The sequence below is a fragment of the Triticum aestivum genome, chromosome 5D (genome assembly GCF_018294505.1).
Source record: "Triticum aestivum cultivar Chinese Spring chromosome 5D, IWGSC CS RefSeq v2.1, whole genome shotgun sequence".
NCBI classification, from domain to species: Eukaryota; Viridiplantae; Streptophyta; class Magnoliopsida; order Poales; family Poaceae; genus Triticum; species Triticum aestivum.
In genome coordinates, this window is record NC_057808.1 from 548,011,241 (window position 1) to 548,022,516 (window position 11,276).

Below are 11,276 nucleotides of genomic sequence, written 5' to 3' on the forward strand. Positions count from 1 at the left end.
CTGAACTATCACGTAGTCATCAAAACGTGTATGTCAGATGTTTCGTAACATCTACAGACGACGCTGAGGTTCAGCACACCGAGCGGTGCATTAAGGACATAAGCCTTCTGTGCAGTAATGAGGACAATCCTCAGTTTACGGACCCAGTCCGCATATTGCTACTACCAATTTTCAACTAAATTTTCTCTAGGAACATATCTTAACCAGTAGAACTAAAGCGCAAGCTATGACATAATTTGCAAATACCTATTTGACTATGTTCATGATAATGAAGTTCATCTGATTATGAACTCCCACTCAGATAGACATCCCTCTAGTCATCTAAGTGAAACATGATCCGAGTTTAACTAGGCCGTGTCCGATCATCACGTGAGACGGACTAGTCAAGATCGGTGAACATTCCATGTTGATCGTATCTTCTATACGACTCATGCTCGACCTTTCGGTCCTCCGTGTTCCGAGGCCATGTCTGTACATGCTAGGCTCGTCAAGTCAACCTAAGTGTATTGCGTGTGTTCCGAGGCCATGTCTGTACATGCTAGGCTCGTCAACACCCGTTGTATTCGAACGTAAGAATCTATCACACCCGATCATCACGTGGTGCTTCGAAACGACGAACCTTCGCAACGGTGCACAGTTAGGCTGAACACTTTCTTGAAATTATTATAAGGGATCATCCTACTTGCTACCGTCGTTCTAAGCAAATAAGATGCAAAAACATGATAAACATCACATGCAATCAAATAGTGACATGATATGGCCAATATCATCATGCTCCTTTGATCTCCATCTTCGGGGCACCATGATCATCTTTGTCACCGGCATGACACCATGATCTCCATCATCATGATCTCCATCATTGTGTCTTCATGAAGTTGTCACGCCAACGATTACTTCTACTTCTATGGCCAACTCGTTTAACAACAAAGTAAAGTAATTTACATGGCGTTATTCAATGACTCGCGGGTCATGCAAAATAATAAAGACAACTCCTATGGCTCCTGCCGGTTGTCATACTCATCGACATGCAAGTCGTGATTCCTATTACAAGAATATGATCAATCTCATACATCACATATATCATTCATCACATCTTCTGGCCATATCATATCACATATCACTTGCTGCAAAAACAAGTTAGACGTCCTCTAATTGTTGTTGCAAGTTTTTACGTGGTTTGTAGGTTTCTAGCAAGAACGTTTCTTACCTACGTATGACCACAACGTGATTTGCCAATTTCTATTTACCCTTCATAAGGACCCTTTTTATCGAATCCGTTCCGACTAAAGTAGGAGAGACAGACACCCGCTAGCCACCTTATGCATCTAGTGCATGTCAGTCGGTGGAACCTGTCTCACGTAAGAGTACGTGTAAGGTCGGTCCGGGCCGCTTCATCCTACAATGCCGCTGAAACAAGAAAAGACTAGTAGCGGCAAGAAGAATTGGCAAACTCAACGCCCACAACTACTTTGTGTTCTACTCGTGCATAGTAACTACGCATAGACCTGGCTCATGATGCCACTGTTGGGAATCGTAGCATAATTTAAAATTTTCCTACGCTCACCAAGATGCATCTATGGAGTCTACTAGCAACGAGGGGAAAGGAGTGGATCTACATACCCTTGTAGATCGCGAGCGGAAGCGTTCCAATGAACGTGGATGACGGAGTCGTACTCGCCGTGATCCAAATCACCGATGACCGAGTGCCGAACGTACGGCACCTCCGCGTTCAACACACGTACGGTGCAGCAACGTCTCCTCCTTCTTGATCCAGCAAGGGGGGAGGAGAAGTTGATGGAGATCCAACAGCACGACGGCGTGGTGGTGGATGTAGCGGCTCTCCGGCAGGGCTTCGCAAGCTTCTGAGAGAGAGAGAGGTGTTGCAGGGGAGGAGGGAGGCGCCCAAGGCTTAGATCTTGCTGCCCTCCCTTCCCCCCACTATATATAGGGCCAAGGGAGAGGGAGGGCGCAGCCTTGCCCCTTCCTCCAAGGAAGGGTGCGGCCAGGGGGGAGTCCTTCCCCCCCAAGGCACCTCGGAGGTGCCTTCCCCCTTTAGGACTCTCCCTTTTTTCTTATCTCTTGCGCATGGGCCTCTTGGGGCTGGTGCCCTTGGCCCATATAGGCCAAGGCGCACCCCTTACAGCCCATGTGGCCCCCCGGGGCTGGTGGACCCCCTTGGTGGACCCTCGGACCCCTTTCGGCACTCCCGGTACAATACCGATAAAGCGCGAAACTTTTCCGGCGACCAAAATAAGACTTCCCATATATAAATCTTTACCTCCGGACCATTCCGGAACCTCTCGTGACGTCCGGGATCTCATTCGGGACTCCGAACAACTTTCGGGTTTCCGCATACATATATCTCTACAACCCTAGCGTCACCGGACCTTAAGTGTGTAGACCCTACGGGTTCGGGAGACATGCAGACATGACCGAGACGCCTCTCCGGTCAATAACCAACAGCGGGATCTGGATACCCATGTTGGCTCCCACATGTTCCACGATGATATCATCGGATGAACCACGGTGTCGAGGATTCAATCAATCCGTATGCAATTCCCTTTGTCAATCGGTATGTTACTTGCCCGAGATTCGATCGTCGGTATCCCAATACCTTGTTCAATCTCGTTACCGGCAAGTCTCTTTACTCGTACCGCAATGCATGATCCCGTGACTAACGCCTTAGTCACATTGAGCTCATTATGATGATGCATTACCGAGTGGGCCCAGAGATACCTCTCCGTTTACACGGAGTGACAAATCCCAGTCTCGATACGTGCCAACCCAACAGACACTTTCGGAGATACCCGTAATGCACCTTTATAGTCACCCAGTTACGTTGTGACGTTTGGCACACCCAAAGCACTCCTACGGTATCCGGGAGTTGCACGATCTCATGGTCTAAGGAAAAGATACTTGACATTGGAAAAGCTCTAGCAAACGAAACTACACAATCTTTTATGCTATGCTTAAGTTGGGTCTTGTCCATCACATCATTCTCCTAATGATGTGATCCCGTTATCAATGACATCCAATGTCCATAGTCAGGAAACCATGACTATCTGTTGATCAACGAGCTAGTCAACTAGAGGCTTACTAGGGACAGGTTGTGGTCTATGTATTCACACATGTATTACGATTTCCGGACAATACAATTATAGCATGAATAATAGACAATTACCATGAACAAAGAAATATAATAATAGCCATTTATTATTGCCTCTAGGGCATATTTCCAACAGTTGGTACCTAGGGCGAGGGACGAAGAGAACCATTTTCCTGCTCGTTGAAACGAGGCGGGCCAACAGGCAAGGTTCTCGTCCATCGGTGGTTACCGGAATGTCATCAACAATAGTAACAGGGTCTTACTGACAGAATTGTACACCGAGGTGTTTACATAAGTAGGAGAATATTTCTGCTTGGATCATATAGATCACAAGAAAGGTTAAACCAAACAATGGAAAGGTAAATGTGATTTCCAGATTAAACAGCAATGGAAGGGATAATGTGCTTAAACACATATTTCAGGGGTATAACCTTCCCTGGGACAAGCAGTGCATGATATCCATGACAGGATAGAAAGTAGAAAACCATTTAGGTAATGGGAGAGGAATTTCATGACATACCCATACAAAGGTGTTTGGATAATTGATAAGGAAAATTTAGCATTGTGCTTCAAATGTTCTTATTGATGATAGGAGTACCACATACATGCTTCAAGATAGCATTGACATGGTCTTCAAGCAAAGGTCGGACTTTGCATACACAAAGGATTCATCAGGAACAACTTATAAAATAAGTCTTACGATTTCCTCATGGAAGAATCGCTAAGCTTGCTAAAAAGGAAACTATAACAATAGGTCCTCCGGCCAGGTGTGCTAGGCATCACATCATCTTACCGGGTCATATAAAGACCAATGATATAACTCTTGGATATATGTTCCAACCATCATATCTGACCGAGATTCAGATCTGATCGGTGTCAGGATACCTCAGACTCGGGATACCCAAGAAGAAAAAGGTGCGACACAAATTGACGAGAAGACATCGTAAGATTCTCGGGAAATGAACTATGGAAGCGAGTTCCGAACAAGGGTTCACCATTAAATCAAGGAGAGGTGAGGAGGTGACTGATTGACTCAGCGACAATCCATTGAGATTTCCAAAAAGATGGACTTCCACAACTATGTGAACAATGAGATAACATTAGCTAGATCAAATGACTTAATGATGTATGCTCGAGGAAAACATACACAGTTAAACATTGGTTGAAATGTGCACCCGAAATATGGGCTAGGTAGCACGATCAATGTTCGAATGATGATTCAATAAGCCATAGACGTAGAATGAAACTATAGACCAATAACTTCAAAGCAATAGGGTTGCTAGAAGTTTAGAATTTACACATCACAGACCATCTGTCGGTATTCCGGTTAGAAACAACACGGGGACCAAGAAAAGAATGGTGATGCTAATAAGTATCACTTGTACCAAGAATTCTTAAGGGTGGTGAATTTCCCATGACATTCTTGACATAAAAGATAGCAATACTCCAAGGTAAAACATAACCTAAGTTGGATAGCAAGGATCTCAAGGTACAACACAAGACATGAACAAGTTTGTGTTGAAGGGAAAGCAAGAATGTTGCCGATGATAACACAAATCATCGAGGGGCAAGGATGGTATTTCTCATCATGCATTCAATTGATATCCTGGAGGAACTCAGAATGTTGATGATGATCATGACAAATTCTGTCGAGAGGTTTCATGGAGATGTAATCGGTCGGCGATGACATGAAGTCAAAGGAATGATGAAGCGAAATGTTCTTGGGACCATGAGTAGGACACAAACTCGAATTCAAGCTTGTTGTTCAAGGCGAAATGATAGGACGAGGAAAGTCGACGTAAGCTTAGCTCATCGTCGAAAATTGTGCTCCGGGAAGAAGATCCAGGTAGCATAGTTAAAAAGTTGCACGATAATGATATAGCCGATCAGGCTAGGAATGACTTGAAGAGTTATTAAACTCGTAAGCAACGAAAATTACTTAAGAGTTACTGAATCAGAGTGCGGACTCGATTCACTTATCGGTGTCCTTGAGGGGTTCTAACAACTCAGAACCCTTTGGAAAAATGGAATCGACGAGAATAATAGTTGATGAAGAACTCATAAGAAGTTATGTAGTTCCGTGTTATTCTCGAGATACCAGAGGGTAATACTCGAAGGTAGATCAGAATAAGGATTGGACAGGTATAATGAATTGCAGAAGACAAGTACTTTAACTTGTCCAAGAAATGGAATCAAAGGAAGAAATTATGGTCAAAACCACAATCATAAATGATCAAACCACGGATAGAAGATGAACTTATAACAAGGGGGTAATTATTTTTATGAGCAGCTTCCATGATACGTTCTACATCGTGTCCATGGGCATGAACACAAAGTTCAAGGTCGACTCCCAATTCTTCAATGCCTAACCTATCATTTACTGCTCTACTAAAAATGATTTGAGCGCGAAGATCTACCTGGTGAATTACCAGAGGAGTTTGAACCTTGGAAAACTTTCGGGTTCACACAGATTAAGGAAGGCATAGGTTCAATCCATCGGGGCATCTTAGAAACATATACCACAAGCTTCGAGAGTAATTATCACCAGCTCGAAAACAGAGCGTGGTTGGCCAAATCCGAGAATAGGATTTAACAATGGCATTAAGTATCAGGGAAAGAACTTCCAAAGTGATTGAATAGGAAGGACGTTATCGGATAAAATCCAACAAAGGAACTGACGGTCCACAACGGAGCTGATGTGAGCATCGACACACAATCAGAAGAAGAAAGAATGCAAAGGCATTGGAGTATAGAAACAACTGGCTAATTCAAAGCTCACATGTAAAGGAATTATGATTTCCAAATCAAAGGATCAGAGGCAATCGCTCTGATTAAGGATAGATAAGTTGAGTAAGCTTTGTTAGAAATATGCCCTAGAGGCAATAATAAATTGGTTATTATTATATTTCCTTGTTCACAATAATCGCTTATTATCCATGCTAAAATTGTATTGATAGGAAACTCAGATACATGTGTGGATACATAGACAACACCATATCCCTATAACCCTAGCGTCACCGAACCTTAAGTGTGTAGACCCTACGGGTTCAGGAACCATGCAGACATGACCGAGACGTTCTCCGGCCAATAACCAACAGCGGGATCTGGATACCCATGTTGGCTCCCACATGTTCCACGATGATCTCATCGGATGAACCACGATGTCGAGGATTCAATCAATCCCGTATACAATTCCCTTTGTCTATCGGTATGTTACTTGCCCGAGATTCGATCGTCGGTATCCCTATACCTTGTTCAATCTCGTTACCGGCAAGTCTCTTTACTCGTTCCGTAACACATCATCCCGTGATCAACTCCTTGGTCACATTGTGCACATTATGATGATGTCCTACCGAGTGGGCCCAGAGATACCTCTCCGTTTACACGGAGTGACAAATCCCAGTCTCGATTCGTGCCAACCCAACAGACACTTTCGGAGATACTTGTAGTGCACCTTTATAGCCACCCAGTTACGTTGTGACGTTTGGTACACCCAAAGCATTCCTACGGTATCCGGGAGTTGCACAATCTCATGGTCCAAGGAAATGATACTTGACATTAGAAAAGCTCTGAGCAAACGAACTACACGATCTTGTGCTAGGCTTAGGATTGGGACTCGTCCATCACATCATTCTCCTAATGATGTGATCCCGTTATCAACGACATCCAATGTCCATGGTCAGGAAACCGTAACCATCCATTGATCAACGAGCTAGTCAACTAGAGGCTTACTAGGGACATGGTGTTGTCTATGTATCCACACATGTATCTGAGTTTCCTATCAATACAATTCTAGCATGGATAATAAACGATTATCGTGAACAAGGAAATATAATAATAACCAATTTATTATTGCCTCTAGGGCATATTTCCAATAGTCTCCCACTTGCACTAGAGTCAATAATCTAGTCCACATCACCATGTTATTAACACTCACAGGTCGCATCACCATGTGACCAACATCCAAAGAGTTTACTAGAGTCAACAATCTAGTTCACATCACTATGTGATTAACACTCAATGAGTTCTGGTTTGATCATGTTATGCTTGTGAGAGAGGTTATTTAGTCAATGGGTCTGAACCTTTCAGATTCGTGTGTGCTTTATGAATATCTATGTCATCTTGTGGATGCTACCACGCGCTACTTGGAGCCATTTCAAATAACTGCTCTACTATACGAATCCGGTCTACTACTCAGAGTCATCCGGATTAGTGTCAAAGTTCGCATCGACGTAACCCTTTACGACGAACTCCTTTTCACCTCCATAATCGAGAAAATTCCTTAATCCACTAGATACTAAGGATAAGTTCGACCGCTGTCATGTGATCCATTCCCAGATCACTATTGTACCCCTTGACCAACTCATGGCAAGGCACACTTCATGTGCGGTACACAGCATAGCATACTGTAGAGGCTACGTCTAAAGCATAGGGGACGACCTTCGTCCTTTCTCTCTCTTCTGCTGTGGTCAGGTCTTGAGTCTTACTCAATACTCACACCTTGTAACACAGCCAAGAACTCCTTCTTTGCTGATCTATTTTGAACTCTTTCAAAATCATGTCAAGGTGTGCGTTCTTTGAAAGTATCATCAGGCGTCTTGATCTATCTCTATAGATCTTGATGCCCAATATGTAAGCAGCTTTATCCAGGTTTTCCTTTGAAAAACTCCTTTCAAACAACCCTTTATGCTTTCCAGAAATCTTACATCATTTCAGATCAACAATATGCCATTCACATATACTTATCAGAAATGTTGTAGCGCTCCCACTCACTTTATTGTAAATACAAGTTTCTAACAAACTTTGTATAAACCCAAAAACTTTGATCACTCCATCAAAGCGTATATTCTGACTCCGAGATGCTTGCTCTAGTCCTTGGAAGGATCGCTGGAGCTAGCATACCTTTTTAGCATCCTTAGGATCGACAAAACCTTTCTGATTGTATCACATACAGCCTTTCCTTACGAAAACTGGTAAGGAAACTTGTTTTGACATCCATCTGCCAGATTTCATAAATGCAGCTAATGCTAACATGATTCCGACGGACTTAAGCATCACTACGGATGAGAAAATCTCATCGTAGTCAACTCCTTGAACTTTTGGAAATACTCTTGGCCACAAGTCGAGCTTCATGTTACCGTCCACGTCCGTCTTCTTCTCAAAGATCCATTTATCTCGGATTTCATGGCTTCTAACCATTTGTCGGAATATGGGCCCACCATCGCTTCTCCATAGCTCGTTGGTTCAGTATTGTCCAACAACATGATATCTTAGACAGGATCACGTACCACTCTGAAGTAGCACGCATCCTCGTCGTCCTACGAGGTTTGGTAGTGACTTCATTCAAAGTTTCATGATCACTATCATAAGCTTCCACTTCAATTGGTGTAGGTGCCACAGGAACAACTTCCTGTTCCCTGCTACACGCTAGTTGAAGTCATGGTTCAATAACCTTACCAAGTCTCCACCATCCTCCCACTCAATTCTTTCGAGAGAAACTTTTCCTCGAGAAAGACTCATTTCTAGAAGCAATTACTTTTGCTTCCAGATCTGAAATAGGAGGTATACCCAACTGTTTTGGGTATTCTTATGAAGATGTATTTATCCGCTTTGGGTTCGAGCTTATCAGCCTGAAACATTTTTCACATAAGCGTCGCAGCCCCAAACTTTTAAGAAACGACAACTTAGGTTTCTCTAAACGGTGTCGTCTCAACGGAATTGCGTGGTGCCCCTTTTAAAGTGAATGCGGTTGTCTCTAATGCCTAACCAATAAACGATAGTGGTAATTCGATAAGAGACATCATGGTATGCACCATATCCAATAGGGTGCAGTTATGATGTTCGGACACACCATCACACTGTGGTGTTCCAGGCGGTATTAATTGTGAAACACTTTCCACAATGTCTTAATTGTGTGCCAAACTAGTAACTCAGATATCTCTATGATCATATCATAGACATTTTATCCCCTTATCACGACGATCTTCAACTTCACTCTGAAATTACTTGAACCTTTCAATAATTCAGACTTGTGTTTCATCAAGCAAATACACTCAGCATCTACTCAAATCATCTGTGAAGTAAGAACATAACGATATCCACTGCATGCCTCAGCACTCATTGGACTGCATACATCAAAAGTATTACTTCCAACAAGTTGCTCTCTTGTTCCATCTTACTGAAAAACGAGGACTTTCAGTCATCTTGCCCATGTGGTATGATTTGCATGTCTTAAGTGATTCGAAATCAAGTGAGTCCAAACGATCCATCTGCATGGAGTTTCTTCATGCATATATACCAATAGACATGGTTCGCATGTCTCAATCTTTTCAAAAACGACTGAGTCCAAAGATCCATCTACATGGAGCTTCTTCATGCGTTCTATACCAATATGACTCAAATTGCAGTGCCACAAGTATGTGGTACTATTTTATATCTTTTGGCACGAACATGTGTATCACTACGATCGAGATTCATTTTAGGTGCAAGACCATTGAAGGTATTATTCAAATAAACAGAGTAACCATTATTCTCCTTAAATGAATAACCGTATTGCGATAAACATAATCCAATCATGCTCAACGCAAACACCAAATCTCGATGGTAGAGGGAGCATGCGATGCTTGATCACATCAACCTTGAAACAATTTCAACACACATCGTCATCTCACCTTTAGCTAGTCTCCATTTATTCCGCAGGTTTTATTTCGTGTTACTAACACTTAGCAACCGAACCGGTATCTAATACCCTGGTGCTGCTAGGAGTACTAGTAAAGTACACATTCATATAACGTATATCCAATATACTTCTGTCGACCTTGCCTGCCTTCTCATCTACCAAATATCTAGGGTAGTACTGCTTCAGTGACCGTTCCTCTCATTACAGAAGCACTTAGTCTCGGGTTTGGGTTCAACCTTGGGATTCTTCACTAGAGCAGTAAATGATTTGCTGTTTCATGAAGTATCCCTTTTGCCCTTGCCCTTCTTGAAACTAGTGGTTTTACTAACCATCAACAATTGATGCTCCTTCTTGATTTCTACTTTCGCGGTGTCAAACATCGCGAGTTGCTCAAGGATCATCATGTCTATCCCTGATATGTTATAGTTCATCACGAAGCTCTACTAGCTTGGTGGTAGTGACTATGGAGAACCATCACTATCTCATCTGGGAGATTAACTCCCACTCGATTCAAGCGATTGTGGTACTCAGACAATCTGAGCACATGCTCAACGATTTAGCTATTCTCCCTTAGTTTGTAGGCTTAAGAAACTTGTCAGGGGTCTCATACCTCTTGACGTGGGCACTAGTCTGAAATCCCAATTTCAGTCTTCGGAACATCTCATATGTTCTACGACGTTTCAAAAACGTCTTTGGTGCCACAATTCTAAACCATTAGCATTACGCACTGAACTATCACGTAGTCATCAAAACGTGTATGTCAGATGTTTCGCAACATCTACAGACGACGCTGAGCTTCAGCACACCGAGCGGTGCATTAAGGACATAAGCCTTCTGTGCAGCAATGAGGACAATCCTCAGTTTACGGACCCAGTCCGCATAATTGCTACTACCAACTTTCAACTAAATTTTCTCTAGGAACATATCTTAACCAGTAGAACTAAAGCGCAAGCTATGACATAATTTGCAAAGACCTTTTGACTATGTTCATGATAATTGAGTTCATCCGATTAATGAACTCCCACTCAGATAGACATCCCTCTAGTCATCTAAGTGATACATGATCCGAGTCAAATAGGCCGTGTCCGATCATCACGTGAGACGGACTAGTCATCATCGGTGAACATCTCCATGTTGATCGCATCTACTATACGACTCATGTTCGACCTTTCGATCTCTTGTGTTCTGAGGCCAAGTCTATACATGCTAGGCTCGTTAAGTCAACCTAAGTGTTTCGCATGTGTTCCGAGGCCATGTCTGTACATGCTAGGCTTGTCAACACCCGTTGTATTCGAACGTTAGAATCTATCACACCCGATCATCACGTGGTGCTTCGAAACAACGAACCTTCACAACGGTGCACAGTTAGGGGGAACACGTCTCTTGAAATTTTAGTGAGGGATCATATTATTTATGCTACCGTCGTTCTAAGCAAATAAGATGCATAACATGATAAACATCACATGCAATCAAATAGTGACATGATATGGC